Below are 9,990 nucleotides of genomic sequence, written 5' to 3'. Positions count from 1 at the left end.
TTGGTGTTTACAACTTACTGTTGAAGTTATGTGCTCTAACTGATTTATATTATTGCAAAAGGCAAATCATGCTGATGTTAATGCTGGGTTGTATTGCACAATGCTCCACTAAAGGTAGGTTTCTCTGAGACAGAATCAGTTGAGCTTATGAAGTTTCTTGTGCTTATTTATTTCTCCTAATGCTATGATAAATTTATTGTTGCAATTAAGATTATAGCTAAAAGCTTTCTTGATGGAAAAGAGTTTTCCTATCTGTCTTCTAGCAATGAACACAATACAGAATAAATCCTGAGGCCTGGGGATGAAGGTCTATCATTCTGCTTTTCAGTGGGACAGGCCTTCTCGAAGCCTCAGTCTAATACATATCTGTAGCAGGGGTCTTAAAAGTTCTTATTAATAGGAGCCTTGGCTGAGGCTCGGCTCGGCTCTCGGGCGCGTCTGTCTGCCGCCGCCGGGCCGCCCGCGGTGTCGCCGGGGGAGGATGAGCGTGATCGACCACGTGCGGGACATGGCGGCCGCGGGGCTGCACTCCAACGTGCGGCTCCTCAGCAGCCTGCTGCTGACCATGAGTAATAACAACCCTGAACTGTTTTCCCCATCTCAGAAGTACCAGCTTTTGGTGTATCATGCAGACTCTCTCTTTCACGATAAGGAGTATCGGAATGCCGTGATGTCTTCCATCTGAAATTGAAGTGAAATACAAAATGGCTGAGTGTTACACAATGCTGAAACTGGACAAAGATGCCATCGCTGTGCTCGACGGGATCCCTTCAAGACAGAGGACTCCCAAAATAAACATGATGTTGGCAAACCTGTACAGGAAGGCTAGTCAGGAGCGCCCATCAGTCACCAGCTATAAGGAGGTCCTGCGGCAGTGCCCCTTGGCCCTTGACGCCATTCTAGGTTTGTTATCCCTTTCTGTCAAAGGTGCAGAGGTGGCGTCAATGACGATGAATGTGATCCAGACTGTGCCCAACCTGGACTGGCTGTCCGTGTGGATTAAAGCCTATGCCTTTGTGCACACTGGCGACAACTCGAGAGCCATCAACACCATCTGTTCACTAGAGAAAAAGTCCTTACTGCGAGACAACGTGGACCTGCTGGGGAGCTTGGCAGACCTGTACTTCAGAGCAGGAGACAGTAAGAACTCCGTCCTCAAGTTTGAACAGGCGCAGATGTTGGATCCTTATCTGATAAAAGGAATGGACGTCTACGGCTACCTGCTGGCGCGGGAAGGGCGACTGGAGGACGTGGAGAACCTCGGCTGCCGTCTCTTCAACATATCCGACCAGCATGCGGAGCCCTGGGTGGTCTCCGGATGCCACAGCTTCTACAGCAAGCGCTACTCTCGGGCCCTCTACTTGGGCGCCAAGGCCATTCAGCTGAACAGCAACAGCGTCCAGGCCTTGCTCCTCAAAGGCGCAGCGCTCAGGAACATGGGCAGAGTCCAGGAAGCCATCATACACTTTCGGGAGGCCATAAGGCTCGCACCTTGTCGCTTAGACTGTTACGAAGGTCTCATAGAATGTTACTTAGCGTCCAACAGCATTCGAGAAGCCATGGTGATGGCCAACAACGTTTACAAAACTCTGGGTGCGAACGCGCAGACCCTGACGCTCTTAGCCACGGTGTGCCTGGAGGACCCGGTGACGCAGGAGAAAGCCAAAACGCTGTTAGATAAGGCGCTGGCCCAGAGGCCGGACTACGTCAAAGCCGTGGTGAAGAAAGCCGAGCTGCTGAGCAGGGAGCAGAAATACGAAGATGGAATTGCTCTGTTGAGGAATGCCCTGGCCAATCAGAGCGACTGCGTCCTGCATCGGATCCTGGGGGACTTCCTGGTGGCCGTGAACGAGTACCAGGAGGCGATGGACCAGTACAGTATCGCACTGAGTTTGGACCCCAACGACCAGAAGTCTCTGGAGGGGATGCAGAAGATGGAGAAGGAGGAGAGTCCCACAGATGCTACTCAGGAGGAAGATGTGGACGACATGGAAGGGAGCGGCGAGGAAGGGGACCTGGAGGGCAGCGACAGTGAGGCGGCCCAGTGGGCTGACCAGGAGCAGTGGTTCGGCATGCAGTGACGGCGGCAGCCCTGGGGACTCCTGGACGGACGCTGTGGGAGGACTCCCTGTCCGGTTCCCCACCTCGTAGTCGGGACTTGAGCAGCCTGATGTCTGTCCTTCTTGCTTTGCTGAGGACTGAGAGCGACCCAAGCCGCCCACTCACCAGGCTCTGGGGTTCTGAGGTGCCCGGCGGAAGATGCTTTTCCTCGACAGGAATGGGTTCACAGGACACATGCACGGGGTGGCCCTGTCAGGTGTCTGGTTCCCGGGAGTCATGGTGCTGGGTCCGCCACGCTCCCTGCTAGGAATGGCGTTGTTCTGGCGGGGCAGTTTCCCTGTGCCTCAGTGACTGCGGAGCAGTCCTGGGCCTCGGTGCGGGCAGATCTGAGAAGCAGCATGATGGGAGCATGGGCCACACCAGGGCCGTTCAACTAATAAAACTGTTCGGTGGGTCACAGTGGACACCCTTTCATAGACTCTCCCTTCCCTCTCCTGGTCAGAGACAGCCGTGCGGCCCGAGAACAGCTGGCCATAAATACACTCCCTTTCCTCTCATGTGGTGGGAGGCCGAGCCCTGACCACTTCACGTGGGGCCCAGAGGTCAGGTCTGATCTGCCCTGGAGCAGCCGAGTGTCATTCAGCACTGGGAACAGGCCGCCTCACCTCCACCCTGGGTTCTGCCTTTCAAGATGCAGACCAAGGTGCTAGAAATCTGATGCACAGAGAGATTCACTGCAAAGGGACAATTGTCAAAGTCAGAACACCTGTCAGTGCAGTGGGACGTGGGCCAGCGTAGCCTGGGTGAGACATCTGGCACTTGGGGGACAGAGGCGTGACAGTTCCACACAGCAGGATCTGTTTCACGATACGTGATAAATAAAATGGACCAAGTCTCATGAAAAAAAAAAAAAAGTTCTTATTAATAAAATCAAGCCTGAGGCCAGTTATTGGGGTGAAATGCTGGATGATCAGAGAACCAGAACAAGCCAGAGTTACCTCACCTCACCAGATCCTCAGCTGGTCTTGTTTCCTCAGACTGGAGGCCTCTGAGTCCTCATACAGAATGGGTCTCAGCTGAACTGCTGCTCAAAAGCCTGAATTAACCAGGCCAAATGCTTCTAGTTTCTGGTCCTCATGCCTTATATACCTTTCTGCTTTCTACCACCACTCCCTGGGATTAAAAGCTCACTTTCTGGGATTAAGGCATGTATCACCATGCCTGGCTGTTTCCAATGTGGCCTTGAACTGGCAGAGATCCAGAGGAATTTCTACCTCTGGAATGCTAGGATTAAAGGTGTGAGTGCCACCATTTAGCCTTTGTATCTAGTGGCTTTTCTGTTCTCTGACCCCAGATAAGTTTATTAGGGTACACAATATTTTGGGGAACACAATACCACCACATATATCATTTGTCTTTTATTTCAAATTTTATACTGTTTATTGTTTTGTATTTGTATATATAATTGTGTGTGTGTGTGTGTGTGTGTGTGTGTGTGTGTAAACTTATGTGCTTGTGTGTGCTCATGAAGAGAGAGCACATATGTGTTAATATGCTCACAAGCATGTGCAGGCAAGGCCAGAGATAATCTTTCAGTAGCATTACTCAAGAGCAACTCATCTTATTTTTTGAGACAGGGCAACTTACTGACCTAGGAGAGTCATAAGCTAGGCCAGGCTGGAGGACCAGCAAGCCTCGCTTTCTCCAAGTCCCAAGGGGGTAAGAGCTGCCATGCTTGTCTTTTGATGTGGTGTCTGGGGATCAAAATGAACTCATGCTTTCACAGCAGGTGTTTTCCACACTAAGCTGTCTCATCAGCCCCATTCATTTTATTTTTCCAACAAAAAATAAAAATCAGTAAGAATATACTATATAAAAGTAATTATTATCTAATTGAATTCTCAATTTAAAGCCAGAAGAACAAAGAATATGACTCATTTTAACAGCTTAGAAATATTGAAGTGCATTTTATATATTGGAATAGTTGGAGAAATGATAAGATATTTCACATCATCTTTGTAAAGGAAAATGTATGAAATGATTTGAGATTCTTGACCATAAGACTTGCTAATGTCATTTGACTGAGAAAGCAGACAAGAGCAAGCATGTGAATATTAATCTGAAATATTGCCCTTCCTTCTTTGTGTGTGTGTGTGTGTGTGTGTGTGTGTGTGTGTGTGTGCGCGCGTGCGCGCGTTTAGGACTAATATCAATATCCAAAGTCTTCCTCTGTCTTTCTATACCACATACATTGTTTTTTAAAAGACAGGGTCTCTCATTGAACTCAGAGCTAGATGCTTCAACTGGATTGGCTGGTCAGGAAGCCCTTAGGCTTTTCTTGTCTACAACACCCTTGTATGGTGGTCATAGATTCATGCTACCAGGCCTAGCTTTTATGAGGATCCTGGGGGTCCAAATTATATCTTCATATTTGCAGAGCAAGCACTTTACTCACTGAGTCATGATTAGTGTTTTAACATTATTATTATTATTTTCAGTTTAAGGAAAGCATCTAGTATCAATCTGTTGATGGAACAAGCAGGGGCACCTTGTGGAAACTGTGCAAGAATGACAAGCCACTCAATTGCCAACTAGCAGCAAGGTGGTGTTCATGCCATGTGAAACTTTTGTTTGTTACTTCAATGTCAGGATCGACACATCTCAAACATTTACAAATCAGATGGCTTTGCTAATAACGATGAAGTGTGGCTGGGTCCTTGGAACCCACATCTTCTCAGTTTCCTGATTCGTACTATACAGATACCTGAAACTGTTGTTTACTTATATAGATAAATAGACAAGCAACCCTAGGCAAGTAATTAGTTTTCTGCTTCAATTTTATAATCAGTAAGTTTGAATTCATATATGCCCCATTATAGTAAATGTAATAATTTGATATTTAAAATATTACTGATATGGTGGTATACAGCTATAATCCCAACACATGGGAAATGAGAACAGACTCTTCAGTTTGAGGCCAGCCTGAGGTGCACGTAACCTATCTCAAGATCAAAACAAGAAACATTAAAAACATTGAATAATATTCACCAAAAGTACATGCAGAGTATCCTTTCACATTCTCTCTCTTTTTTTTTTAAGAGTTTACCTTCATTTCTGGAGTAAGAATTTGGGTACATGTGCCTTTTACCTTTGGGCTCACTTGAGATGCCACAAGGAACTATTACTATTTCTCACTTGTGGGAGAGACTATTGCACATTTAACTACTGTCTGGCCATGCCTGAGAGTCTCGTTATCTCCTTGAAAATAAAGCCCAGAGGATGCTCAGTGGAAAAGCAAATAGATATCATCTAGGAATTGTTTGGAGATGTTTTGATCTCTTTGATCTTTGGAAGAATTTTGCCAGCATAAAAAAGAAAAGAAAGGTGAGATAAAGGATGTTTTAGATGGACTAGATCAAAGTTTGAATAGGACAACTCTAGAATTAATTCTGTGATTTTGCTGGGTTCAGTCTTCATTGTTGTCATCAGATGTCGTCATCCTCTTCTGCTATATCTTGGGCTGCTGTTTGTTCTTATTCCTGCTACTCTTTCCTTCCATCCTTTTCCTTCTCTCCTTCCTTCCTTTGTCCCTTCTTTCCTCCCTTCCTCCATTTCTTCCTTCTTTCTTTCCATTTGTCCATCTTTTTTTTTCTTATTTTTACTTGTTTTGGGGATCATTTAATAGCAATATATTCATATTGGCTTGAGCACGAGGGATGAGAAAGAAAGAACAATGCTCAGGATGACATACTTTAAAGAACTGGTATGTCTCACAACCAGGACTAATACCACATACTTTTCATGAGTCAGTATATGTGAAAACATGTCATAGCAGCTTCACACATACACACTAACACTTTGAAATTTCCAAATGGTAATATATTGTAAATTTCTATGAGTGTAATGCATAACAGAAATGTAACTAAGTGAAATCTAAAATACTTCCTTCTGTTTTGGTTTCCGTTTAAAATTAATGGCACATAAAACTATTTTTCTTTTAAAATGTTATTTTCTTCTATTAAATGTAACATCTGATTGAAGTGTATCTCATAGGATACCAGGGAAGAAAGCAACTGAGAGCTTATCCCTTGCCCAAACACATGAGCAAACCCATGGATATCAATGATTGCTAATATTTTCTAATAATTTGTAGATTTTTGTTCTCCTTTTGTTATGTTTGGAAAAATATGAGCATTAGATACCATGACAATGTTTTCAGGCTGCCAAATGCCAACAAGAGCAGACCGCACAGCAAGAGCAGTGTGTTTGTTTGACAATGTGTTATACGCTATTGATAATGGTTTGAAACTGAAATCAGTATTCTTGCTCAGTGATATGAAGTTTTAGTGTCTTTGATTTTAATTAAAGACCAATGTCTAGTGCTGTTGTTTATGTGTCTCTCTCCTGTCAGTGTAGAGGTGAAATTAGATAATATATCAGCTTCCCACATGCTTTTGAATTTTAACATGACTTCAAAATTCATAAGGTAATTGCATTTGTTTGGTAGATGCTGTTACATAGTATTTACTCACAGTTCCCTGTATCCTTTGTTCCTAATTGCTAACACAGGACCACTGGTCATATTAGACAGTCGGTTTGCTCAGCTTGAACTCACAGGAATTTGGATTTTCTTGGTAGCATCCCTCAAGTTCTAGTCCTTAAGTCATAGGTGTCTGTGGCATACATTAGAGAAAATGTAGAAAGAAAAAAGTGGAGATTTTAGCTTTTTGCCTAGATATACATTGCCAAGCAGTTGACAAAGGAAAATAAAAAGGTGAATGTTTTTCATTTTATTACAGTACCTATATAGTTGATAATAGAAGACAATTATCTATGTTTCATACTTAATCCCGATATCAATGGTCATTAAACAGGCCCTGAAGAAGCAGGTGAAGAATGATCATTGATAAAATGACCATTGGATGCATTTGTCAACCACTGGTGAAAAAAAAATAAAAGAATAAAACATGGGCATCCATCATTCATTCATTCTTCACAGAACACTGCCAGATTTCAGTGAGCCCAGATGTGAAGAAGTGAAGGATTTCCATGTTAAATAATTCCCCATAAATTTTTCAGAGGAATTCACTGGGGTGCTGAAAATCATTCTGATTTCAGAAACTTAAAATGTCTAGATTGTTTTCAAAGTTTCATAGTTCTCTTTAGGAATTCTTTAGAGTTGCTTCCTGGACCTGAGAACAGAACCTAAGCATTATCAGGGATCTAACACATAAAAATAACTACTATAGATCAGGCAAGGAGAATGAGGCTTCACTTTTCCTTTCTTCTTACTACAAAAGACACAATAAGTGTTTTTATGTGCTCAGCTGAGGAAAATTAATGAGAGCTTTTGTAGTCAAGCTTACTAAGACAGTTTTCATTTATTGTTTCTTTAATTTTGTGGCTAGAGTTGTGTTTGATTTGGTTCTCATCAGTAAGTCTCAGATTGAAAGTACCTTAAGTTTTTTCACAAACTATCAAAACAATCACCCTATACACCATTAGCATGCATAATTATTATGTGCCAATTGAAGAAAATATATAAAAATCATTTAAAAAGACATTAGTCCTGTCTCAAGAGCATACTAAACAAACCAAACTCCTTGGAATGACACTTACACCCATGTCTTCAACATTTTCTCTTGTGTCACTTCTTTGTGGACTCTAAGCTCTGGGCATATTTGCCGTCTGCAGTTCCCCAGCAATATTCTATGTCCTCTGTAACCATGTTCTAACATACTTACCCTCAACTCCAAATGTGCCTCTCTGTTATTTTCCTGATGCACCTATTCCTTGAAACCTGTCTTCTTCAAGCTCTCTCAGACCTCACTATCCTACAACGTGACTGAAATATTGTGTTTTTTTAACTTGGTTCATGTAACTGTCTATATCACTCAGACATTCATCTGTCTACCTACTTCACCTTGCAAAGGCAGTAAGATATTGAAAGAATTCATTAACATGAACTTCAGAGGAAAAGACTGTGATGATAAATGATGATCCATGTTTCAGATATTAACTTTTAATAGCCTAGGCCAAAACAAAGCCTTCATCTTCTGTATGCACCTGTTGTTTATTATTTGTAAATACATATGTGGATAGTTTGTGATAATTGTTTTCAACACAATTTAAAAATAATTTTGGGTGGTACACTTTGAACACTGTCCTTTGAAAGAGGAAAAGATTTTTAAAAAGTCCTTATTTTGCCGGGCGGTGGTGGCGCACGCCTTTAATCCCAGCACTCGGGAGGCAGAGGCAGTCGGATCTCTGTGAGTTCGAGGCCAGCCTGGGCTACCAAGTGAGCTCCAGGAAAGGCGCAAAGCTACACAAGAGAAACCCTGTCTCGAAAAACCAAAAAAAAAAAAAAAAAAAAAAAAAAAAAAAAAAAAAAAAAGTCCTTATTTTATCTGAAGCTTGGGATAAAAACTGAAGCTCAAACCAGAAACTTCTCATAGAGCAGATGCCCTTACAACTGAGAAACACTCTAATAATGCTTGGCATCATTTTGGTTACATTTGTATCTCTGCTATAATTACATGATGATTTTCGTGGAAATTAAAGAAGTATAAAGGAACAGAATATTTTATGTGCAGTTATATGTAAATTTCCTCTTATAAATATGTAAGCTTTCTTTTTCACTTGAGTATTTGCTTAGGGTTCACTATGATAAATGCAAACAAGGCTTATATTGTTTATTAGAAGATTACTGAGATATATAACAGTAATTGTCATACCACTCTGTAGGGTGTACTTCCAGAATCTGCTGTTGTTCCTATCGACTGATAATAAATTGCCACATTTAAGAATTCCACTGAGATATTAAAATATCTAAGATTTTATTTCCTTCAGCGCATAAACCATGTCTCATGTGAATCTTGTCGTTTTACCAAGCCAATCTGGCTTTCAAATAAGGCCAAAGCTACAGTTTAGACTTCAAATTTCCTAGAGATATTATTCATGTCAATGTTAATCTAATGATAAATAAGAAAAAATGCTATTTGTCACCTGCAGAACCTTACATGATATGACATCAAATAACAGAAGAATAATGATACATGTCTAATTATGGTTTTCCAAAATTAAATTTGAATATCAATACCATCAATATATAATCTACAATTTGATGTTATTCTTTTATCTTGTACTCTACAATAGCAACATTTACAAGAAAAAAGAAATATTCTAATTAATTATCATAAAACCCAGTAACTACTTGCATCTACTACTTTATAAGCACTGTCTGGATCTTATGGGAAGCCCATTGTTCTGGTTAGTTTTTTTGTCAACTTGATACAAGTTATAGTTGTTTGGACAGAGAAAAACCAATTGAGAAAATACCTCTATCATATTAACCTGTAAGAAAACTGTGGGGCATTTTCTTGATTAATGATTGATGTGGGAGTGCCATGCACTACCCTGGGCAGGTGGCCCTGGGTTTTATTTAAAAGTAAACTGAGCAAGTTACAAAGAGTATGACAGTATGCAGCTCCTCCACGACCTTTGTTTCAGTTCTTGGCTCCAGGTTTCCAATTCCTGTTCCCATTTGACTCTCTTACTGTGTGATCCGCAACGTGAAGCAAACCTCTTCGCCTCAGTTTACACTGGGTCATGGTCTTTATCACATCAATAGACCGTAACCAGGATACACATGAATGAAGAAACGGGGAAAGATATGAGAGTAAACTCCTTCTACAAGGGTTGGTCAAGGCTCACCATGGTTTCTGCCATGATGGTGGTCTACTGCTTACATGCCAGTTCTCATTTTATCAGATGTTAAATGATTCATGAGATGTTCTTGTGTTTGAGGTAAAACTGATGAAAAAGAATGAAAGTTCCACCAATAGAGACTTGGATTCTCAGAAAGTCTTTTTTTTTAATTATTAAAGTTTTGAAGTATGGTTAGAAAATGTTTATGATGTTAAATCCATC

At 41.6% G+C, this 9,990-nt stretch overlaps 1 pseudogene; it reads left to right on the top strand.

The window, feature by feature from the left end:
* Positions 1–414: 414 nt before the first annotated feature.
* Positions 415–2,107, top strand: LOC102917100 (anaphase-promoting complex subunit 7 pseudogene; annotated as a pseudogene).
* Positions 2,108–9,990: the final 7,883 nt, after the last annotated feature.

Source organism: Peromyscus maniculatus, chromosome 14 (genome assembly GCF_049852395.1).
Source record: "Peromyscus maniculatus bairdii isolate BWxNUB_F1_BW_parent chromosome 14, HU_Pman_BW_mat_3.1, whole genome shotgun sequence".
Classification (NCBI taxonomy): domain Eukaryota; kingdom Metazoa; phylum Chordata; class Mammalia; order Rodentia; family Cricetidae; genus Peromyscus; species Peromyscus maniculatus.
The sequence above is the reverse complement of the archived record's forward strand: the minus strand, read 5'-3'. Positions and strand labels throughout refer to the sequence as shown.